A 25,790-nucleotide genomic window follows, 5' to 3' on the forward strand; every position below is an offset into this window, starting at 1 on the left:
GATAAATCTGTTCAAAAGCCACTGGATGGCAGAACCCTATTTTTAAAGACTCAGCACACGAAGCCAGGGCTAACAATTTATCTCCCAGCAACACAGCCCAATACAATTTTTCTGTAGGAAGGAAAAAACATTACTTGAAAGAATGCCTCATCACACATATTTGCGCAGTCATCCACAATCTCTGAGTACCAGCCCCATAGTTCCTCATCCTAGGACAGGCAAGGAAGTCATGGAGATAAATATGATCAACATCATTTCAATAAATATTTGTCATAACTTTCCATTGGCCAGTCCCAGTAGCCTGGTTGTGTTTTAGGATTAGTTCTTATACCTTTCCTGCTGTTTGACACTGCTCTTTACTCCTGCAATTCTAAAGTTCTGCTGAAGACAACCATGGAATAACTCCTTTCAAACTGCTGTAGTTATTGGGTCAACATGCCAAACTACACAATGTGATTACAGTTCCCTTTAGAGATTTTTCACTATGAATGTTAGTGCATTATTCAGTTGTACTCCAGTGTCTGCACTGACTACGTTCTCACTATGGCTGATTTCACAGATCCACTGGGCAAGCTAAGGCAAGTTCTCCATTTCACAGACATTTAACTTCCCAAAGTAAGATTTGTCCATACCAAAATTACATTGAAAGTTCAGATTATATAATAAAATCAGTTGATGGTGGCAATATTAAACACTAAGGCTCATCTATGCCAACAGGATGATCTACAATGACAGAAGAGAGTAAGTAGTCAGGAAGATTTGCGAGTTGATGAAAGATCCTAAAAACTTCCACAAGGAGGCATCCCTTTCCAAACAGTGCCAACATACTCTTAGCATACATCACATTTTATTTTTCTTCTCTCCAGAGGAACTCCTCAGTTTTTGTGCTTTCTTCTCTGTTTGTACCTCCTTTACCAACCTACTGAGTAGCTGTACTCTTGATGCTAAAATTTATCCTTTGACCTTAGGTCCCAGACCAAATTATCATTCATGCTCTTTAAAAATATCCCAAATAATTTCACTGTCTTGGGACTGAATTGCATATAGCCATACCACCCCAAGCTTGCAAAAATTCTAGCAGTAAAATAGCTTTCTCTGACACTTTATTCTCTACCAGTCTCATTTCTGATACAAGGTGATCACTGTGAAAATGGTCTCACAGCTATTTATTCTCACTGGATCCACCTCTTTCCCTCTGATACAAATGAATCCTGGATGATGAAAGAAGCAAAAATATTTTAAGTCATTTTATTAATTCCCTTTCACTTTTTCTATCTCACCATACACAGATGTCCCTAATCTTGTTTCAGTGCACACTAACTGAAGTTTTGTAAGATATTAACTTGATTGTCCGGAAAAACAAATAAAGAGATTTTTCAAAATATTACAATGCATTAACTGCTCTGTTGAGACCACAAGATACTCTATTAAGCAAATGAGTTAAAGGAGGAAAGGGAAGATTCAAAGCTCAGCAATTCCATTCATTTACTCAGAGGGGCTCAGATTTTGCCTTTGCAGTTTTCTTACATGAGTTACAGAAAGAAAAAGAAAATAAAGGAAGGACAAAAGAGAAAAAAGAGGAAACAAAAGTAAAGAAAAAATAGAAAAAAGAAATATACCTAATATTTGGTAATATACAGAAAATAGTTGGACTAACACCTTGTGTTGCTATTGGTATGGGCTTGGGAATGTGATGCTCCTATGTCTGAAGAGTAACCTGTCACTCCTGGAGCTGTTGATACAGTCCTTTCCAGAGAAAAGTAATATCTGCACAGCTTCTGATGGCCTGATAAAGGCCATTTCTGTAATTGCTCTGAATGCCTTGAAGGGGAACGTTCATTAACACCTCACCAGATACACATACTGAAAAAGGGCCATATGTCGATTAAAAGCCTGAGTATCAAAAATGTGTCCTTCAAAAGAAAGAAGTGTCTGGTGAAGCAAACAAGTAGGTTTATTAGTTTTCCAAGTTTTGTTCTTCTACTTATCACAGGGCTTTTGGTAAAGCAGTGATAGAATACGTGGAGAAAATGTATCTGGTGCCTGCAGATCAGCTGGAACAGTTAAGGGTGCTACCATCGTCCCAGGAAGACAAGAGGGCTGACACTATCCACTCTGGATGCTAGAATGAGGGATATTCTCCAGAAAGTACGCTTAATGGCCAACAAGAAAGCTAAGGTTTATACAGCTGTTTTTCAAAAGTACTTGGCATATGTGAAGCAGCAATCAGGAAAGGGGGGAAAATAACTCACTTTTTTCTGGAAGAAAACAAGACAGAAGTGGAAAAACCTCTGCAGACTCCTGAAGACCCCAATCTTTGTAGTTCAGGAAATGCTGGATAATGTGCATCCCTGGTATTGCAAGAACGCACATGTGCTCCTAGGTAAACTACGGCCAACATAAGCATATCTCTTCTTGGGACAATCAGGGAAGTTTTGCATACAAAGGAGATGTCCTCAAGGAGTCCAGCTTACTTGTTTGGGTTGGATGTGTCCTCTAGATTTGTGTACCTTGTAATCCTGAGAACACCTGAAGGTTAGAATGCCACAGCTGTGGTGAATGAGCCATTTTCTTCCATGAGTCATACAGATATCTTGGAACAACTAAAAGTGACTGAGGAGGACCAAGATGCACTACACACACAACCTAAAAAGAGAGATACCTAAAGCCCAGTGGTTCACCCTGTGAAGTTTACTGTTAAAAAGAAAATATTCATAAAATCTTAAACCTTTGCTGTCTGTGGTGTCCATTTAAAGAAATATGTTGGAATGGGGTGGGGTTAAAGAACACAAATATCCTTGTGGTTGGGTTGAAAGTTTTATTTAAAGCATGTATTTATGAAAAAAGTTTCAAAAGATGTAGGTCTGTTTGTTCTGAAACATATTTTCTGTTGTATGGAAAGCTTCATATTCATATTTTACAAAGCACATACTATCTGGTCATTTTGTACTATATCACTAGCATACAGTTTAAAAAGCTGTTCAAAGGTTATGTACAAAAAGACACAATGGTATCCATAAGCTGTGGAGAGGGCATGCTGCAGTTGCTCCATCTGGAAAGCAATACCTGAAGTGCTGTGTTTTAAGAACATGATATTTTCAGGAAAGAGAGTGCTGTTTGGACAGTAGCCATACAGGTGAAAAGAAAAACTGCATGGTTCTGATCGGTGATGAAAATTGCCAGCCAGTGCTCTCCAAGAAGCTTCCATGCACGCAGTGGCAGGGCCTTCTCAGTCTGATGTACTTGTAGGTAAACCTACAGGGGAGGCTGGCCCTGCCCGCCTATCAGAATAGACCACATGACTGTAAGAGGGGAGCGACTGCCATGTCAAATGGCTGCCAAGGCTGCTGGGAGAGGGCACAGGGACTTTGCCAGAAGGTGGGGCAGCTGCCACTGGCTAACTTGTGAATCAGCGGTACCTATACTATTCAATCTCTGAAGAGATGAAAGTCTTCAGTCCTGCTTGTTATCCTGCTTTTTGCCCTGCTCCCTCATCATGGGATCCTGAACTCCACAAGGCTATCCCAAACCAGTTCTTCCTTGTTTATAAGCAACATGTCCAAAAGAGTACCTTTGCTTGTTGACTGCTCAATCACCTGTGTCTCTTTTTCTCTTTTCAGAAATCTCTTAGATTGCTTGTGCCCTGCTGTGTTGTCCTTCTCCTTTGAGAGACGCACACAGAGGTATGCTGGTTCCTCACAAAGGGCAAAAGAGCTTTCCCCATAAGGCTACTAAAGCTAATAAATTTGTTGTGCTCATTATAAATGGTATGACTGATGGATTTTTCACAAATTAGGAAGAACACAGTAGATGAGGAAATTATCATAGAAGTGTTGTTTAAAACGAATCTGTTGAAGTCATACTGAAGTGATATATCCTGCATATCAGTGGTAGCTGTACTACTGATCTGTTTGTAAGACTCCAATGGGATACAGCCCTGAAGAGAAGAGAGTTCCAAGAGAACTGCTGATATTCAAGGATCACCTTCTTCATGCTTAAGAATGGTCCAGCCCAACAAGCAGGAAATTGAGCAAAGGCTACAGAAAGTACACACAAATGAACAAGAAATTCCTGACTAAACTCAATCATAAAAGGGAAGTGTACAAGATCACAGAATCACAGAATCGTCTAGGTTGGAAGAGACCTCCAAGATCACTCAGTCCAACCTCTTACCTAATACTAACAAGTCCTCCACTAAACCATACCACTAAGCTCTACATCTAAACATCTCTTAAAGACCTCCAGGGATGGTGACTCAACCACTTCCCTGGGGAGCCTATTCCAATGCCCAACAACCCTTTCAGTAAAGAAGTTCCTCCTAATATCCAACCTAAACCTCCCCTGGCACAACTTTAGCCCATTCCCCTTCGTCCTGTCACCAGGCATGTGGGAGAATAGACCAACCCCCACCTCTCTACAGCCTCCTTTAAGGTACCTATAGAGAGTGATAAGGTCGCCCCTGAGCCTCCTCTTCTCCAGGCTGAACAATCCCAGCTCCCTCAGCTGCTCCTCGTAAGACTTGTTCTCCAGACCTCTCACCAGCTTCGTTGCCCTTCTCTGGACTCTCAAGCACCTCAACGTCCTTCTTGTAGCAAGAGGCCCAAAACTGAACACAGTACTTGAGGTGCGGCCTCACCAGAGTCGAGTACAGGGGGACAATCACTTCCCTAGACCTGCTGGCCACACTGCTTCTTATACAAGCCAGGATGCTGTTGGCCTTTGTGGCCACCTGAGCACACTGCTGGCTCATATTCAGCTGCCTATCAACCAGTACTCCCAGGTCCTTCTCTGCCAGGCAGCTTTCCAACCACTCATCTCCCAGCCTGTAGCGCTGCTTGGGGTTGTTATGCCCCAGGTGCAGGACCCGGCACTTGGCCTTGTTGAACTTCATACAGTTTACCTCAGCCCATCGGTCCAGCCTATCCAGATCCTCCTGCAGAGCCTTCCTACCCTCGAGCAGATCGACACACGCACCTAACTTGGTGTCATCTGCAAACTCACTGAGGGTGCACTCGATCCCCTCATCCAGATCATCGATAAAGATAATAAAGTGAACTGGCCCTAATACTGAGCCCTGGGGGACTCCACTAGTGACCGGCCTCCAACTGGATTTGACTCCATTCACCACAACTCTTTGGGCCTGGCTATCAAGCCAGTTTTTAACCCAACGAAGCGTACGCCAGTCCAAGCCACGAGCAGCCAGTTTTTTGAGGAGAATGTTGTGGGAAACGGTGTCAAAAGCCTTACTGAAGTCAAGGTAGACCACATCCACAGCCTTTCCCTCATCCACTAAGCGTGTCACTTTGTCGTAGAAGGAGATCAGGTTCGTCAAGCAGGACCTGCCCTTCATAAACCCATGCTGACTGGGCCTGATCACCTGGTTGCCCTGTAAGTGCCGCGTGATGCCACTCAAGATAATCTGCTCCATGAGCTTCCCTGGCACTGATGTCAAACTAACAGGCCTATAGTTCCCCGGGTCTACCCTCCGACCCTTCTTGTAGATGGGTGTCACATTTGCTAGCTGCCAGTCGACTGGGACCTCTCCTGATAGCCAGGACTGCCGATAAATGATGGAAAGCGACTTGGACAGCTCCTCCGCCAGTTCTCTCAGTACCCTCGGGTGGATCCCATCTGGCCCCATCGACTTGCATACATCCAAGTGCTGTAGCAGGTCGCCAACCATTTCCTCGTGGATAGTGAGGGCCACATCCTGCTCCCCATCCCCTTCCACCAACTCAGGGTACTGGGTATCCAGAGAACAACTGGTTTTGCCGCTAAATACTGAGGCAAAGAAGGCATTAAGCACCTCAGCCTTTTCCTCATCCCTTGTCACTAAGTTTCCCCCCGCATCCAGTAAAGGATGGAGATTCTCCTTAGTCCTCCTTTTGGTGTTGATGTATTTGTAAAAACATTTTTTGTTGTCTTTAACCGCAGTAGCCAGATTGAGCTCCAGATGAGCTTTGGCCCTTCTAATTTTGTCCCTGCACAGCCTCGCAACAGCCTTATAGTCCTCATGAGTGGCCCACCCTCTTTTCCAAAGATTATAAACCCTCTTTTTTTCTCCTAAGCTCAAACCACAACTCTCCGTTCAGCCAGGCCGGTCTTCTTCCACGCCGGCTTGTCTTTGGGCACGTGGGGACAGACCGCTCCTGAGCCATTAAGATTTCCTTCTTGAAGAGTGCCCAGCCTTCCTGGACTCCTCTGCCCTTCAGAACCACCTCCCAAGGGACTCTGCCAACCAGTGTCCTGAACAGCTCAAAGTCAGCCCTCCGGAAGTCCAAGATAGCAGTTTTACTGGTCCTCTTCCTGGCTTCGCCAAGAATAGAGAATTCTACCATTTCCTGGTCACTCTGCCCAACACAGCTCCTGACCACCACATCTCCCACCAGTCTGTCACTGTTTCTGAACAGAAGGTCTAGCGGGGCACCTCCCCTGGTAGGCTCTCTAACCAGCTGCGTCAGGAAGCTATCTTCCACGCTCTCCAGAAATCTCCTAGACTGCTTTCTCTGGGCTGTGTTGTGCTTCCAGGATATGTCTGGGAAGTTGAAGTCCCCCACGAGAACAAGTGCTGACGATTTTGCAACTTCTGCCAGCTGCCTGTAGAACTCCTCATCCGTCTCCTCATCCTGGTTCGGCGGTCTATAACAGACCCCCACCAGGATGCTTGCCTTGTTGGCCTTCCCACTGATCCTAACCCACAGAGACTCAACCTTATCAGTCCCAGCCTCAAGTTCCACAACATCAAAACACTCTCTAATATAGAGAGCCACACCATCACCCCTTCTGTGCTGCCTGTCCCTTCTGAAGAGCCTATAGCCAGACATTGCAGCACTCCAGTCATGAGAGTGGTCCCACCACGTTTCCGTGATAGCAACCAAGTCATAGCCTGCCTGCTGCACAATGGCTTCCAGCTCCTCCTGTTTGTTACCCATGCTGCGTGCATTAGTGTAGATGCACTTCAGTCGGGCCATTGCCTTCTCCCCCGGCCTTGCCATTGTTCCCCCTGGCACAGCTCCAACAAGCCTTATTTCAGCCCCATCCCCCTTCTTTCCTAGTTTAAAGCCCTCTCAACGAGCCCTGCCAGCTCCTGGGCTAGGATCCGTTTTCCCCTTAGAGATAGGGACCCGTCTGCGGCCATCAGGCCGGGTGCCGAGTAAAGCACCCCATGGTCAAAAAAAACAGAATTTCTGTGTTGGCACCAGCCTCTGAGCCATGTGTTAATCAGGTGGGCTTTCCGTGTCCACTCTGTACCCCTCCCTGTTATTGTATGGACGGACGAAAACACCACCTGTACTCCCGCTCCATCCACTAACCGTCCCAGTCCCCTAAAGTCCCGTTTGATAGCCTTCAGGCTTCTCTCATCAATATTATCACTGCCAGCCTGGACTATCAAAAGCAGATAGTAGTCAGAGGGGCAAACCAGGTTGGGAAGCTTTCTGGCAACATCCCTGACCCTGGCCCCAGGGAGGCAGCAGACTTCCCTATGGGTAGGATCAGGCTGACAAATAGGGCCCTCTGTCCCCCGGAAAAGGGAGTCGCCTACAACAATTACCCTTCTGTCTTTCTTGGTGGAGGCAGTCTTGAGGCGTGGAGTCGACCTCCTCGCCCTAGGTATCCTCCTGGGTAGACTTTCTACCTCATCTTCACCCACCGGTCTCTCAAGATCTAGGGCCTCAAACCTGTTGTGTACTCGCACCTGGGAAGGTGGGGGCTGTATGGGGGGGGCATCTCCTGCAAGATCGAGCAGGGACCTTAACTCCTAGGTCCCCTTCCTCTGCCCGACAGGGCAGGGTGGATGTTGGGACAGGTGAGACAGAAGGTATAAAGAAGGTATAAAGAGGAAGGTATAAAGAGGAAGGTATAAAGGAAGGTATAAAGAAGGTGAGACAGAAGGTATAAAGAGACACTGTCCAGACATGCAGGAAAAAGACTAGAAAAGCCAAAGCCTATTTAGAGTTGAATCTGGCAAGGGATGTCGAGGACAACAAGAAAGGATTCTCCAATAACATGAAGAATAAAAGGGAGGCTTAAGGAAAATGTGGGACCACTTGTAAATGTGACAGGGGCACTGATGCCAAAGGACACTAAAAATGCCAGGGTGCTTGATGGTTTCTTTGCCTCAGTCTTCACTGTTAAAAGCAGGGTCCTGAGGCCAGAGTGAAAGTCTGGAGAAGGATTGGGTGAGGGAGCAGTTTTAACAAATTGGACATACATAACTCCACAGGGCCTGACAGGAAGCACCCAGAAGTGCTAAGTGACATAGCTGATGTCATTGCAAGGCCACTCTTGATTACTTTTAATATGTCACGGCAGTTGGGAGAGGTTACTAAAAAGACTATGAAAAAACAAATCTCTCTCCTATCCAAGAGTGAAGAACCAGAGAACACACTGGCCAGTCACACTTCAACCCTGGGAAGGTGATGGAGCGACTAAGCCTGGAGCCCCTTTCAAAACACATGAAGGACAAGAAGGTGGTTGTAATTAGTCCACATGAATTTACTAAGGGGAAATCATGCCCAGGTAGAATGTGCCATTATTAAACGTGTCCTTGATAATAGATATGACAACAATAGTTCTTTAAGGACACAATAACAAAGCTTTTTACATATTCCTTGTATTAAACCATTTTTTTTTCTCAATAGTAAGCAAAGGTTTAGTAGCAGAACAAGACTCTAAGCAGTTCATCATAATGAATGAAAATCCATCAGCCTAACAACGTAGTTTTCAGCATTAAGCCCTGTTTCCTAAAACCATATAACTGTCAAGATACCTTTCTGTAATGTAGAGTTTGGGGATTAGGCTCAGTCTCTTTAAATCATGCAAATGAGCCTATCTATGCAGACTTGAAATTGAAACCAGGAAGCAAATTGCAATGTTCTCTGTAACTGCACAACTTTTTGAAGATACTTGTTAAAAGACGCGAGTTTAGAGTTTTTCCCTATGTAAATTATTTCAAAAATGGAAATTGAACATTATTTTAAGATGTTTTTATTGTACTAATTATTTCCATAAAATTAATTTTGCCTGAAATGAGAATCCAATATGAAAATCAGCTGGACAGGAAGATCTGCTGAATTCACCTGCTCCACAGAAACATTCAGAGCTAAATTTGATAGCAAGAGCAAATAGGCAATGCTGCTTAACCCCATTAGAGCTGCAAAACAGAAAAAGAACTGAATTTTGTCTTTCCTGGTCTTTGAATAATTAGCAGAATATTCTACTGCAATCCTTAATCACTATCCCAGCATAAAAAAGTACAAGGTTTGTAGATGTTAGAAAGAATGATTTGCTAATAAAGATATTTTGATTCATCTCTTTAATAAAGCCTCTTTCCAAGAACATTTGATACACAGATTGAAAAACAGAACTCAAGTGTTTGGACATGTTAAGTAGACTTCTCAACTCCTTATTTAGATAGGATCAGGAAGAGATATTTTTACTAATGTGGTTTTCAGAATAAAAATGTATCTGTGAGGACAAACAGCACACGTAAATTACACTCCAAATTCCAGTATATGAAAGCCCAAAGAGAAAAGTATCAGACGACAAAAAAATCCTTCTTTATTCCAATGGGAGAAAAGCAAAGGGAGCCATGATCTATTGAGTTCCTCCAGTGTTGTAGCTTTAGAGCAGCTGCATTAGAGCCTTCTGAAAACATAACTGTATGGTTGTTTAAAACTATAGGCCAAATTTATATACTATGTATTTGCACAAATGCAAGGGAATGTGTCTGTGGTACTTTCTTCTGAGTTGGATGTCCCCACCTATTTATTCATGGGCACTTTCTGCACCACAACCTTGTGGTCAGTTCACTGTCAAACATACATTTATATGTTCAGCATTCACTGGCATGACTTCAAGAAATCGAGGCAGCTGTATTCATTACGTGTTATTAGTCTGCCTATTTCTTCCCAAGCCAATCTTCCTGAAGCCTGTTTATCCTCTCGTGTGCTTTAATACCAAGTAAAAGTAGTAGTTACAAAAAATAAACAAAACAAAACAAACCACCCAAAACCCAAACCAAGCAAACAAACAGATGTTTCAAGGACTTGTTGGGACAACAGTCAGCAACACTCATCCAAATTTGTTTAGAAAGTACTGAGGAACTTTCGAGCCCCAAAGAAGTTAACATGATTTAAGATGCTCTCTTGAAGATGTACCACAGGGCACAAGAAAAGTGTTCAAACGCTGAGAGATCTCCATCAGCGCAAAAGATGCCAACAGGTGCTTAAACTATATTTTGCAAATCCACTTGTACCCTTTGCTTTCAGCAGTTGGAGGTACTTCTGAGACAAGATGCAAGGAATCAGTCTGAAGAAACGCCTACAGGAGTGGTTTGTGAAGCAGTCACAGTATCTGTATAAGTAAGTCCTGTACTAAGTTGGACCACTATGAGCATTTTTCTCTTGGTCAGTTAGTATGCTAAAACAACACAAAACTATAGGATATTCATTCTCCCTTCTGATTCATGACATCTTCTGGCACCACTGATAACTGACTAAGGAGTAAAAATAAGTAAAACTGGAAGTCAGCATGTCTTCTGGTCCCCAATGAACCTGTATTTTTTAAGCTTTTAGTAAAATCAGCATGTCAATACTAAAATATAAGACGCAACGGGAATGAAGGCAGGAAAAAAAAAAGAGTTGTTTACCCTGAGCATTATCTGTTCTTCTTGGTATTAAATTACAATTTTGTGTTAAAAAAGTGATGATAATAAAAGGTGAATAGCTTCGCTCAACATTCATTGGGAATGAGATAAGCAGGAACTATATTGGATATACAAAAGAAGAAATTGTATTACAACTGGCTAGTTCAGTGCAGATTTAATTTTTCTTTAGTAGTATTCAAAGCTTATCCTCTCTCTCTTCAGTAGTATGTTCTAATTTGAATCTTCTGCCTGGCAAATAACATCACCCAAATGAACTGGGAACACCTCTGAAATATTCTTAAGTACTCTGGCAAGAGATCTTCAATTAAAAAGATGTTACTTGTTATCCACCCATTGCCTGGATCATGTCTATCTTGTTATTTTCACAGACTTAAAAAAGTAGAGGCAAATTAAACCTTCCACCTCTAGCCTGCTGGCAATATTAAAAGGCTCAACCAAATTTCCCTTCAGAGAGCCTGCTAACAAGAACTGACATTAGAAAGGGGGCAAATAAATAAGAGGGGGTGGGAGGGCAGCCATATGCTACAGTGAGAAGAGTTATATCCATCAAAGTAGACAGATGACTTGTCAGTGAACTGAATCTCACTTTTCTGTCCACAGATCTGTGTTGGGAAAATGAAAGACAGGCAATCACACCGGCTCAGGAAGAAACGTGAAAATTCAGTACAAAGAATCAGCCAAGTCCAGGTAGATAAATACCTTTGCTATCTCAAAACAAATAAATGACAGTGGCATTAGACTGCTTAAATACAGATTCATGCTACAAACTGTCTTCCAGTCCTTCATTCCTTCCAAGAAAAAACAGCAGAAAAGTCTTTCATTGTCTTGTCTGAAAGGAGGTTGAAGACTACTTATTATGGAATTAAGAAGAAAAGGAAATGCTCCAATTTTATGTAGAATGCTCTAAAAATATGTGCCTGCAAAACCCACTACAACAACAAGGAACCAGCAGAGAAACAGATGCCAGTATGGTTTAGTTAAGGCACTACTGAGGCCAGGTCTGATCTGCTCAGTGTTGAGCAACTTCCATGATCCAGCTACCATCAGAGCAAATCAAAAAGCACACATATTCCTATTGTACCTGGTTCTATATGATATGTATTAGTATTCCTGGAACTTTCATTCATAGAGCCTTTGTAAGAAACAAAGAATCAGCAAACATCAACATTAAAACATTTCAGAAATAGCTTATACAAGAACTGTGTTATTGGACTTTTTCAAATACCAAGGTCCCCTCACATTGACATAGACAGAACTGAAGCAAAGAAGAGTATAAAAAAAAGGATGAGAAAGACATGGGGCTGCTTCATCACCATTATACAACTTTTTTTCATATACCGTGACAAAACAATCTTTGTATCAGACAAGCTAGACAAGGAATCACTGTTCCCAGATAAGAGATGCAATGTTATTTTGGAATCTGTAACACTGGAAGAAGAAACTGGGACAAGAGAATGCCTAGCCACCTAACTCTAAATCTCAGCAAAGATTAACAGGTCTTGCAATTACTTTACACTAACATGCAAGTATTCGTGACGTGTATATATTTAGTATTTAGACAGGCACTGCCAATAAATCAGAGACAGCAGAGTTTGTGATGAAGTAATTTCAGAAGAACAGAAAGAGGTGGACCTAAAAGGGTCAGCCCCAGAAAAGGTGAGAGAACGCTAATAGAACAGGAAGACAAACAAGGGCATATGGCAAGTTGAAGCTCATGTATCTCTCTTTTCCACATGCCAGACTAAAGAGGAATTGGGTCAGCAAAGAAATATCCAGGACCTTAAGGATTCATAACTGAAAAATAACTTTGAATACTATCACAAGTGGAGAGGGACTGTTTATCAGGGAGTGCAGTGATAGGACAAGGGGTAATGGATTTAAACGAAAAGAAGTTAGATTTAGATTAGATATAAGGAAGAAATTTACTATGAGGAACAGGTTGCCTAGAGAAGCTGTGGATGCCCCATCCCTGGAAGCGTTCAAAGCCTGACCAGATGGAGCTTTGGGCAACCTGGTCAGGTCTAGTGGAAGGTGTCCCTGCCCACTGCAAGGGGGTTGGAATTAGATGATCTTTAAGGTCCCTTCCAACCCAAACCATTTTATGGTTCTATAAAGAATTTTTTATGATTCTATAAAGAACATTTTATGATTCTATAAAAAACATTTTATGATTCTATTCAACTGCCTCCTAGGCTGCATCAAAAGAGGTGTGACCAGCAGGTCGAGGGAGATGATTGTCGTCCTCTGCTCTGTCCTCATGAGGCCCCACCTGGAGGACTGCATCCAGGCTTGGGGCTCCCAGCACAAGAAAGATGTGGACCTGTTAGAGCAAGTCCGGAGGATGTCTACAAAGATAATCAGAGGGCTGGAGCACCTCTCCTATGAAGAAAGGCTGAGAGAGCTGGGGATGTTCAGCCTGGAGAAGAGAAGACTCCAGGGAGACCTCATTGAGACCTTTCAATACTTAAAAGGGTTCTTATAAAAAAGGTGGAGAGGGACTCTTTACTCAGGTAGGTAATGACAGGACAAGGGTGAATGGTCTTAAACTAAAAGAGGATAGATTTAGACTAGACATTAGGAGGAAATTCTTCACTGTAAGGGTAGTGAGACACTGGAACAGCTTGCCAAGAGAAGTTGTGGATGCCCCATCCCTGGAGGTGTTCAGAGCCAGGCTGGATGGGGCCTTGGCCAACCTGATCTAGTGGGTGGCATCCCTGCCTATGGCAGGGGGGGTTGGAAGGCAGGGGTTTGGAACTAGATGATCTTTAAGGTCCCTTCCAACCTGAGCCATTCTATAATTCTATGATTCTAAAGGGACTCTGCAAGCAGAACATAACACCTGATGTCCCTGACACCTAAGGAAAAGTGACAGGAATGGCTGGCTGATCAGTGATTTTCACCAACCATCAACTTCATAATTTAAATCAAAAGCAAGAAACGGAATAAATCATGGATTTAAACTCTGTCTAACTTTTGTATTCTTCAGTCAGATTTCTTCAGTAGTTATTTAATGAAACTTTTTGTCAACAAGAAGAGAATCTTTGTTTGTATTCTTAGTCAAATTCTTTTTATTGTTACTATGTTAGGAAGCAGTGAATGATACATATTTTGTTTTAATATATACATATATTTTTCTTTCATGGTAACTGAATAAACTAATATGTCATTGTCTTCACATGTTCAAAGAGAGAAAGAATTTGTCTGCTTTTTCAGCTTCCATGTTTTCAGTACTGAATGAACTTGACATTGAAAAGAACTAAACGAAGAATCTGAAATAAAAGCTATTGATGTCAAAAATTGGTTTTGGCTTTCAATCAGCTTTGCTTCCAGCTGTTAAGACTTCTACCTGTTTTTGTTTGTTTGTTTGTTTTGCTTGCCTTCTTTGCAGAAATTGACAGCAAGTATGCACTCCTTGAAAATTTTTATTTAAATTTAATTTTCAGATATTATAGTTATAAAATGGGCTGCCGAGATTTCAAAAAGGCTGAACTTTTCAAAAGAAAAATTGAGTTAAATTAAAAGGTACAATGTAAATCTCTTTTTTCTTCCTCCAGCTTAAAAACATGGACTGTTACCAATTAGCAAAAACTGGAAGGACTCTCCTGCCAAAGCATGAATGAATTCTAATAATCAACAAATTCTTCCTTTCTTTTTCCTGTTGCTATTCACAGCTCAGAAATAGTATCTCAATGGCTCAAAACTAGCATACGTTAACCTTAAACTCAGAGCTTAGTGAGCTGTTTGTTTGTTTTCTCAAGTAGTACACTTAGTATCATAAAGAAATTTGCTAAATCAAACTTTCCTGGCCTTTGAGCTATTACTGTGCTTTTTCCTTATTTCAGTTGCAGGCTAATTCCAGCCATTTCATTCTTATCTTTCTCCTTACATTTCTGCAGAAGATTCTGTGTTAGTGATTCTCTCCTTTCTGACAAACAGCAGCTCTTTCTCTCTCTCCTTTTTCTCTTCAGTTTTACTCATTAAACATCATCCTACATCATTCTTCTTTCCTACATGATGTTGTCTCACACTCTTTCCTTTTCTGTAGTATATATAAGTATATATATAAAAGATGACTGTATATATATATTAGATGACTATGTATGTATAGTCTTCTGTACTGCATTATGTATATATATAAATGTAAACATATAAGGCTTATTGTATCCCTGGCTGCATTAGACAAAGTATTGCCTGCAGGTCGAGGGGGGTGATCCTTCCTGTCTGCTCAGTACTGGTGAGGCCAAAGCCGGAGCACTGTGTCCAGTTTTGGACTCCAGTAGAAGAGAGACATGGATGTACTAGAGAGAGTCCAAAGAAGGGCCAGAAAGATATTATGAGACTGCAGCACCTCACCTATGAGGAAAGGCTGAGAGACCTGAGTCTTAGCCTAGAAAAGAGAAGGCTCTGAGGGGGAGATCTCTTCAATGTATATAAACACCTGAAGGGAGGCTGCAAAGAAGAGCCTGGCTTTTTCAATGAAGCCCAGTGACAGCACAAGAGGCAATGGGCACACACTGAAACACAGGAGGTTTTGTCTGAACTTCAGGAAACACTTTACAGTGCAGGTAACTGAGCAGTGGAACAGGTTGCCCAGAGAGGTTGTGAAGTCTCCCTCCTTGGATATACTAGAGAGCCATCTCAACATGGTCCTGGGCCACTGGCTCTATCAAGTTGGTCCTGCTTGAGCAGGGAAGTTGGACCAGACCTCCAGTGGTCCCTTCCAACCTCAACCATTTTGTGATTCTGTGACATCCCTTGCCACCTCTTTTTTGTTACCCACTCCTATTCAATTAGTTTAATTTGCATAGCACCCTGCCTTGAGAGGCCACAAAGAAGGCACGAAGGGTGTTAGTCACTGGAGACTCCTCTCTGAGAGGCACTGAGGCTCCCATTTGCCATCCAGACAATCTCTCCAGAGAGGTTTGCTGCCTGCTGGGGCCTGTATTCCTGATATTACAAAGAGGCTACCAAGTCTGGTGGGTCCCCAAAACTACTACCCCTTTCTACTTTTTCAAGTAGGATCAGTTGACGCTGTTACAAGGAAACTCCGAAATATCAGAAAGGTTTTTATGTCCCTTGGAAAGATGTTGAAGGGATTAGGAGCACAAGTAGTGTTCTCCTCTGTCCTCCCAGCTGGTGACTGGGACCCAAGAAGAAGGAGATGAATGGGCCAAGTGAATGATTGGATGCGAGGCTGGTTTCGTGCCAAAAGTTTTGGGTTCTGTGACCTTGGATGCACTTTTGAGGGACCGGGCACTTCTGAGGGACCGGGCATGCTGATGCCAGATGGGTCACATCTGACCAGGTGGGACAAGAGTGTTCTGGGCAGTAAGCTGGCTGGGCTTATCAGAAGGGCTTTAAACTAGATGCGGTGGGGGAAGGGGATGCAGCTCTGAGTGAAGAAAGCATACCTGAGAACACTATCACTCTAAGTACCAGCAGGGAAATACTTGTGAACTATCCCAATGCAGTCAGGAAGGGTTCTGGAAACGTGATATGACCGATTGCCCAGCTGAAGTGTCTCTACACCAAGGGACACAGCATGGGAAACAAGCAAGAGGAATTGGAAACCATAGTGCAATTAGACAAATATGACCTGATTGCTATCACAGAAACGTGGCATGGATCACATAACTGGAGCATTGGATTAGAGGGCTGCAAACTCTTCGGAAGGGGTAGACAGGGAAGAAAGGGAGGCGTTGTTGCCCTCTACATTAGGGAATGGATTGATTGTGAAGAGTTGCCTCTGAGAAACAGCCACAGACAGGTCAAGAGCTTGTGGGAGAGAGCTAAAGACAATGCCAATAAAGGACAGGTTGTAGTTGGGGCCTACTATAGGCTGCCCGATCAAGGGGAGCCAGTGGATGAGGCATTCAGGCTTCAACTACAAGAAGCGTGGTGCTCACATGCTCTCATCCTGATGGGGGACTTCAACCTGCCAGATGTCTTCTGGGAAAACTAGACAGCAGGCTGTAAGCAATCCAGAAGATTCCTAGAGTACGCTGAGGACAACTTCCTGGTCCAGGTATTAGACAAACCAACCAGAGGAGAAGCATTACTTGACCTGGTGCTCACCAATGGAGAAGAGCTCATTAAAAAGGTCAAGATTGGAGGCAGTCTGGGCTGCAGTGACCCTGCCCTGGTTGAGTTTGTAATCTCGAGGAATTAGGGCGTGGCAAAGAGCAAAGTCAGGACCAGGAACTTCTGAAGAGCAAACTTCAAAGTATTTAAAGACCTAGCAGATGAGATCCCCTGGAACACCGTCCTTAGGGACAAAGGAGCTGAGCAGATCTGGCAACTCTTTAAGGATGTTTTCCTTAGAGCGCAAGAACTCTCCATCCCCTTGCATAAAAAAGTGGGCAGGGAGGGAAGACAACAGGGATGGCTGAGCAAGGACCTGTTGGTCAAACTGAGGCACAAGAAGGAAATGCACACGCAGTGGAAGCAGGGACACATGGCCTGGGAAGAGTACAGGGATGCAGTCCGGATGTGCAGGGATGTTCCGGGGTGACCTCATTGCGACCTTTCAGTACTTAAAGGGGACTTATAAAAAGATGGAGAGCGACTGCTCCATCAGGTAATGACAGAAAAAGGGGGAATGGTTTTATGCTAAAAGAGGGGAGTTTTCGATTAGAGGTTAGGAGGAAATTCTTCACTCAGAGGGTGGTGAGGCACTGCAATAAGTTGCCCAGAGAGGTTGTGGATGCCCCATCCCTGGAGGTGTTCAAGACCATGCTAGATGAGGCTCTGAGCAACCTAATCTAGTGGGTGGTATCCCTGCCTATGGCAGGGGCATTGGAACTAGATGATCTTTGAGGTCCCTTCCAACTCAAGCCATTCTACAATGATTCTATGTTTTTCCTCCATTAGAATGCTACTTGTACTTTTTAGTCTACTTTCCTCACTCTAGCCTTTGCACATTTATGTTTAAAATCACTGAATCAACCATGAAGTTTCCAGTTTTTGTGTAAGCCTTCCTCTCCCCAACATCCTCCAGTCCTTAATTCACCTTCTCCATATGCTCAATTTTCTCCCTTATAGCAGTTTTTCTTTCCTATACAAAAGACTTCCAGATTCTGCCTCTGTCTTTGTCTGGGAACACTTTTCTAATGTTGCATTTCTCATGTTGTCTATATTATTTCAAGGTCTTCTCCTTTTCAAAGAATAAGAATTGTTTTCACTTTCCTCTTTTTCTTTTAAAACCTATCTCTAGTAATAGTTGTACTAGAAAAGCAGGAAGATAACAGATCAGATGCTACAAGGATTCATAGAATCGTAGAATATCCCAAGTTGGAAGGGACCCACAAGGATCATCGAGTCCAACTCCTGGCACCACACAGGTCTACCCAAAAATTCAGACCATATGACTAAGAGCACAGTCCAAATGCTCTTGAACTCCGACAGGCTTGGTGCTGTGTCTACATCCCTGGGAAGCCTGTTCCAGTGTGCAACCACCCTCTCAGTGAAGAACCTTTTCCCGATATCCAACTTGAACTTCCCCTGTCGAAGCTTGACTCCATTTCCTCAGGTCCTATCACTGGTCCCCAAAAGAGAAGAGATCAATGCCTGCCCCTCTGCTTCCCCTTGTGAGGAAGCTGTAGACAGCGATGAGATCTCCCCTCAGCCTCCTCTTTTCCAGGCTGAACAAACGAAGTGACCTCAGTTGCTCCTTCTATGTCTTCCCCTCTAGGCCCTTCACCATCTTTGTGGCCCTTCTCTGGACACTCTCCAACAGTTTAATGTTCTTTTTGTACTGTGGTGCCCAAAACTGCACACAGTACTCAAGGTGAGGTCACAACAGCACAGAGTAGAGCGGGACAATCACTTCTCTTGACTGGCTAGCAATGCCGTGCCTGATGCACCCCAGGATACAGTTGGCCCTTCTGTCTGCCAGGGCACACTGCTGGCTCATATTCAGCTTGCTATCAACCACAACCCCCAGATCTCTCTCTGCAGGACTGCTCTCCAGCATCTCATCTCCAGTCTGTACATATGGACAGGGTTGCCCCTTCCCAGGTGCAGGACCTGGCACTTGCTCTTGTGATTCAAACTACAGTAGGAATGGAAAACTATTTCTTCATACCATGGTCAAAACAGTGGCATGCAATGAATATTACATACAAATTCATTCAGCTATAACAAACAGGAAAGAGTATTTCCATAAAAAGCAGTGACCTGGGAATAAGAATAATGATACTGGTTCATGCCGGTCTACTAGGCCTAGACACTTTTGTCTATTAGGCTCCTCTATCACTGTTAGAATAGCACTATTTTAGCTTACTCAGGTGTTCTTGTCTCATACATAAATGTGATGTTTTTGCAGTCTAACCTTGCATGTCACTATCCCTCAAAACTTTAGCCAAGTCAAGTGCACTAGAAACACTGTAGCATTTCCAGAAATTTACATTAAGTTCATTTACCAGTCAAGTGACATTCCTTTCTTCTTCCCCATACCAGAAATATTATTATTTTCATTTTATTAATATATTATATTTAATAAAATCATTACAGATCCTGAAATAACCAGGGAGAGTTGCTCCCCTTACACAAATACAACAAGAGCATTAAATATTGTATTTTACATGCAAGAACCTCACTCATTTGGCTCACACAGCCTCTGAACCTCAAAAATCTAGTAGTAGGGACTACTTTCATGAGATTTTATAAGGGACAATATAAAGCTTGTACTTCATAATGAGGACAAAAATAATGGGATTAATATTTTTTTGCCCTTGTGGAATTCTTATATTTGGGCACAAGTTACCATTATTATTCATACCATTTTATTAGCTAAGGTATATCAGTAGCTTCATCTACATGTCTGGCCATAGGAAGTAGTAAAAAAGCTGTGATTACTGGTATGGTTGGAAACAAAATGGGAAGAAACTACAAGACTCCTATTGATGATTCTATTATGCTACTACTAACCAAGAGAACACTGCAGATTGCACCGGCTCAGCATGCGTGAGAAGGAAAAAGAGGGGCACATAGATGATAGACCTTGTTTTGTTGTTGTTGTTTGTTTTGTTTGTTTTTTAAATTAAAATAAATCAGTTGCATAAATAAATCTGACTTCAATATCTAGTTACCATACATAATTGAAAATGGCAGCCATTTCTTTCACAGCATTAGTGCAATGTCTAAAATGAAAGTTCCTATGGTTTATCAATGTGAAGCAATAATTTTAGTTCAAAAGTTTCTGTGGAGTATTTCCTGATGGTGCACATGATTTTATCCTGATATGCACCACTCCTTTCCCAAAGTAAAGACCATCAAAATCACTCTGGCATATGTCTGTTATATTTCAGACACTAAATTAAACCTCTGTGATGACCTCTAATACTTTTTTTCCCCTTGCCTATTTCTCTAAAAGTAGGTAAGGTGAGGCTTGCACCATCCTCAGCACTGAGAGAATGAGAGCAATTTCCCTTTTCACAGTTTAAAATAGAAATAGAAACCTTGCCAGAATGATTTGAAAGTATTGGCAGATGGATGAAATATTTCTGGATCTGCATCGTGTAACATTTGGCAGCTAGCATGACTACTGAACAGCTGACTTTTACTGCAGTGACATTATTAATTACATCTTCCTTGCCAAACAAGCACCATAACTGAGCCTTTGCAATATTCCTTTCATTAAGGAGTTCACCTCTGTCTGCTAAACTGATCATACAGTCAGTAATGTAACTGTTCTGTTCCATGCCTACAAAAAAGACCAATTTGATCCAGCCAAGTGACCATCTGACTGCAAACAGCTACTATATATGGGCCAAAGACTGTGCAGTTATCAGAGGGTGACATCCATCTCATCAGACATGGGACAGCAGCCATTCTCAACAACATTAAGATGACTGGCTTGAATCTGATGTTTTCCCTTCACTTCCATGCTAATTCCATCCTCAGTCATCAAAAAACAGGTGGGAGGCAGCAGCACAGACTCAATTTCCCTTCAGGAAGCAGAAGCTCCTAGCCAGCCATTGACTTTGAGATTCTTTGAGCAACACATAACCGGGGTGGGATTTTTGCTGTCCTCCAATGGACCTCCTGGTTTGACATGATCCAGCACATTCAATTACATGTCAAATTCTGTGAGCACCTCCACAACTCCATAAACTCGTGTACTTCTAACAGCAGCTTACTGAAACAGGCAAGTTAATAGAAATGGATTGATACAATCTTCACAGGCCAATGATGTCAGCAAAAAGGCCCTGTACCAGTTCTATTGGCTTTTGATTAGGCCATAAACAAGCATACTTACTTGAATGATAATGTCCTGGTATGAGGAAGGCCACAAAGCATAATCACTGCCATCCTTTTTGTACATGAACATGGATAATATGCAGTACTGTTCTCACTTTCCAAAGCTACAGATGGAACCTGTTTTGAAAACCAGCAAAAAATGGACTGCTACTATGGGATCACTCATCTTCCTCTTACTCTGAAAATTTATCCAGCTCTATCAATAGATTTTTTTTTTTTAACTTAGAATTACATTCAATTATATGACAGTGTATTTGAGTTCACATGCTCTCTATTCCATGTGGGACTCTTCAGACTGGAGAAGAGAAGGCTCTAGGGGGATCTTCAGTGTATATACATACCCAAAGGGAGTTTGTAAAGGAGAGGGGGCCAGGTTCTTCTTGCTGGTGCCCAGTGACAGCACAAGAGGCAATGGGCACACACTGAAGCACAGGAAGTTTTGTTTGAACTTCAGGAAACACTTCTTTACTGTGCAAGTGATCAAGAAATGGAACAGGTTGCCCAGAGAGGTTGTGGAGCCTCCCTCTTTGGAAATACTAGAAAGCCATCTCAACATGGTCCTGGGCCACTGGCTTATTAAAAATTAACGCTGCATTGGGAATCGAAATTAAAAAGAAAACTTTCATGCACAACAGGAGGGCACAGGAGACAGATTTCTGCCACTGATAAACCAGTTATTATTGCCCTCGTATTTTCACAGACTACTTACATATCACAAAGAAGTGTCTATCTTCCATTTCCAGAAGGAGAAGAGGTAACAGTAAAAAACAAAGATTCAGCTATAGGATGAGAGCTCTTTGCCAAAACATGGGTATTGACCAAAAGAGCAGGAAATGCCCAGACTACATTGTGATCAAAACTCCAGAGGCACTCCACACAGATGAGGTCTGTGTGCCTCTCTGGTTAAAATGAACATCCACATGCCAAAGCATCAGAAAAAGTAAGTGTGGAAAGAATATACACTGACTTCCATTGAATTCATTACTATTTACTTGGTTTTGTTTGTTTGTTTGTTTGTTTGTTTGTTTTTGTTTTGTTTTTTAATGAAAAAGGTGGGAAGTTCTTTGAGCTGAAAACTTTGTGATACACCGAAATTGAGTACATTACCTTGAGAAGGCAATGAGCAGAATGATAATGGAGCATGTGCTTTACGGAGTCTGTCCGATAGCCTCTCCATTCTGAAACTGAAATTTCCCTACAGATATGTCAAAGACAAGAGCAGATCACATGGAAGCCAGTAAACTTCATTTCCAGGAGGACGCCTCTGTGAAAGGAATAACACTTTCAGAGGCTGAACTGAGAGAACTTAGGCTGAATTAAGACACATAGTTCAGCATGGTCTTCACTTCCCAGGTTCAAAGGAATACCAATTTCCATAGTAAAGTTACAGTATTGTAGCCATTGAAAGTGTGTCCTTTATTATCATGATGAGAAAGTTTATCATTAAGTTTCCTCTTTGCTGAAAAGACCTAGACTAGGCTCTGTCACCGGTTTTGTTATTTTTGCTTTTCTTTGTTATGTTTTGGTTTGCTATTTGGAAAATTGTGTTCACCTGATGCTGTAAATGACTTTGAAAAATGCTGAAGAAAAGCAGCAGGATGATTCTAAACCGCATTCTTATTGCTTGGGTCCCTGCCACATGTGTGGCTTCACTTCTGGGATCACTAACCCAGTTTTAGTTTAGACAGCTGAAACAGAGTAGAATCATAGAATGCTTTGGGTTGGAAGGGACCTTAAAGATAATTTACTTCCAACCCCCCTGGCAGGGACACCTCCCACTAGATCAGGTTTCCCAAAGCCCCATCCAACCTGGCCTTGAACATTGCCAGGGCTGGAACATCCATAGCTTCTCTGGGCAACCTGTTCCTGTGCCTTACCACCCTCGCAGTAAAGAATTTCTTCCTAGTATCTGATCTAAATCTACCCTCTTTTAGTTTAAAGACTATCACTACATGCCCTTCTAAAAAGTCCCTTTCCAGCTTTCTTGTAGGCCCCCTTCAGCCACTGGAAGGCTGCTGTATGGTCTCCCCATAGCCTTCTCTTCACTAGGCTAAAAAACCCCATCTCTCTCAGCCTGTCTTCAGAGGAGAGGTGCTCCAACCCTCTGATCATCTTTGTGGTCAGAATAATCCCAGAATGATTTCAGCCTTGAAAATACCATGTTGCTGTTAACTCTCTTTCCCAGCAAAAATACTGCAAAGAAGCCACCATTTAGCCTTCACTCAAACAGTCCCTTGTTGTTTTTTTTTTCCTCTGGGAATATTTTAGAAACAAAGCCTAGAAGAACGCTGATTCCAGCTGCATGAAGAAAAAGCATTTTTGTACAACATGATATAGTCCTAAAATAGGAAGTTTGTACCAGAGTTCCCTCAGGACCCTGGGATACATGTCATTGGGCCCCATAGACTTGTACCTCTTCAGTTTCATCACGTAGCCTCAAACTTGGTCTTCACTTACAGTGGTAGCAGTTGCTCCCCCAGTCCCTGCCTAGAGGTTCAGAGACTCAAGAGACATGGGAATACTGACTGCCAGTGAAGACTGAGGCAAAGAATTTATTGAGTACCTCAGCCTACTCCAAGGAACCTTTCTTTCACCAGGAACTTCCTTCCTACTCCCTGTGCCTTCCCTTCTCTTCAGGCTTTGGTCAACACGCTCTGATGAACCTAGGCTGAAGCCCTCCTAGCTACACTGTAAAGCTGCTTGGCAAAGACGCTCCTCCCCAATGCCTGCATGATATCCTGAGCCTTTCCAGCACTCCTCATTCCTCAAAGATGGGGGACCATGGTCATAAAAGCCAAAGCTCTGCCTGTAACACTGGCTGTGCAAGACAGTTGGTTGGATGCCCTCCTACCCAAGCCTTTTGTTTCCATTAGCTGGACCAAGGAGAACAGCACTTGGGCTCCAGATCCCTCTAGTCACTCTTGTTTTTTTATAGTCCCACTTAACAGTATCATCGGTGTACACATGGATGAGCAGCCAGGGGTAACATGCCTTAGAGTCTGGACTTACTGTCACAGATCACATGAGGTAACAAGTAAGGTCAATAGATGACTGCCTCTGTACCCTGTAGAAGGAAGTCTCCAACCCATGTTGCACTACACTTGCTCTTGGTGCTGTTTCAGATGTAGTTCAGATTCAACTGGCTACAATACATCCCTTGAAGTTGTATTCAGCAACTGGTCATTCAAATGCAGGCTCTGAGCTGTCCCTCCTTTCTTGCATTGCAGGTCTCAGTCTCTATCCTCTGTAGGATCTCAGAAAAGATCCCGACGGTCTCCTGTTTGTCTTCCCATATGTCAGTCTGTGCATCATCCCTCACAGCTCCTTTTCTGGTGACTCAGCTGTGACTCTATTGCCAACATGCAACATCACTGTTGCATCCAGCCTCATAGACAGGTGTCAGGTACATTCTGTTGTCCAAAGCCTGGATTTTATCCTCTTTCAGAGGCTTTGTCTAGTCTAAAGACTGCAATATGCCAGGGTAGTTTTTCCAAGCAACATCACTGAATATGTCCTGTTGCACAAGGTACATTTCTGCACAATTCTAGGGAGTCTCAAGATGTCTTGACCATAGTTGTTAGTGCTCTTTGCATCTTCATCTGTGCAAACTGCCACTTTAACTACTGAGGCCTCTGTTAGTCATGCTGTCATTCTTGCTCTGACTACTTTTAAGTAACACAAAAAAGACAACATAATTGCTGCAAAGAAATTCAACCCAAATGTCATGGTAGAGGCTATATAGCAACTATGTCAGGCACATGGCATTCTTAGGCTCAACTCGTAATCTGTCTCCTGACATATCATGTGACCTCAGACTAGTCAGTTCACAATTTGAGCTAGATGTATTGCCTTCTTTGACCTGTAATGCTAGAAGATCTTTCAACTGGGAAGGCATCTTTGTTATCACTCCATAAGCATATTTACTTCCTCAAACACTTAATCTATTGCTCAAAGGTTGTAAAAAAAAAAAAAAAAGAAAAAAAAAGCACGGATGTGGGTACACATGTATCTGTAGATATTGTTTACTTGGACTTTAGCAAGGCATTTGATGCTGTTTCCCACAGCCTTCTCCTGGAGAAACTGACTGTTCATGGCTTGGACAGATTGTTCAATAGGTAAAAAAATGACTGGATGGCCAGGCCCAAAGTGTTGTGAATGGAGCTAAATCCAGTTGACAGCTGGTCACAAATGGTGTTCCTCAAGGCTCAGTACTGGAGCCAGTTTTAATATATTTATCGATTATATTGATGAGGGGATTGAGTGCACCCTCAGTAAGTTTGCAGACAACACCAAGTTGGGTGGGAGTATTGATCTGCTTCAGGGTAGGAAGGCTTTGCAGAAGGATCTGGATAGGTTAGCTCGATGTGACACATCCAATTGTATGGAAATTCAACAAGGCTAAATGCCAGGTGCTGCACTTGGATCATAACAACACCATGCAATAATGTAGGCTCAGGGAAGAGTGGTTGGAAAGTTGCCTGGAAGAAAAGGACCTAGGGGTACTGGTTGACAGCTGGTCGAACACGAGCCAGCAGTGTGCTCAGGTGGCCAAGAAGGACAATGACATCCTGGTCTGCATCAGAAACAGGCGGCCAGCAGGGCTAGGGAAGTGATTGTCCCTCTCTACTTAGCACTGGTGATACCACACCTTGAGTACCTCCAGTTCCCTCACTACAAGAAGCATATTGAGTTGCTCAAGTACGTGCAGAGAAGAGCAACGAAGGGACTAGAAAACAAGACATATGAAGAGTGACTGAGGGAATTGGGGTTCTTTAGTCTGGAGAAAAGGAGGCTGATGGGAGACCTCATCTATAACTACCTGAAAGGAGGCTGCAGTGAGGAGGGTGTTGGTCTCCCTTCT

The 25,790-nt window shown here is 42.8% G+C and overlaps 1 protein-coding gene across 3 annotated transcripts in view; it reads right to left on the bottom strand.

Moving 5' to 3' along the window:
• TSPAN9 (tetraspanin 9) overlaps positions 1-25,790 on the bottom strand; it is a 187,093-nt gene that overhangs the window by 11,087 nt on the left and 150,216 nt on the right. The window lies entirely within an intron of this gene.

This window comes from Anser anser, assembly GCF_964211835.1.
Source record: "Anser anser genome assembly, chromosome: 1".
Classification (NCBI taxonomy): Eukaryota; Metazoa; Chordata; class Aves; order Anseriformes; family Anatidae; genus Anser; species Anser anser.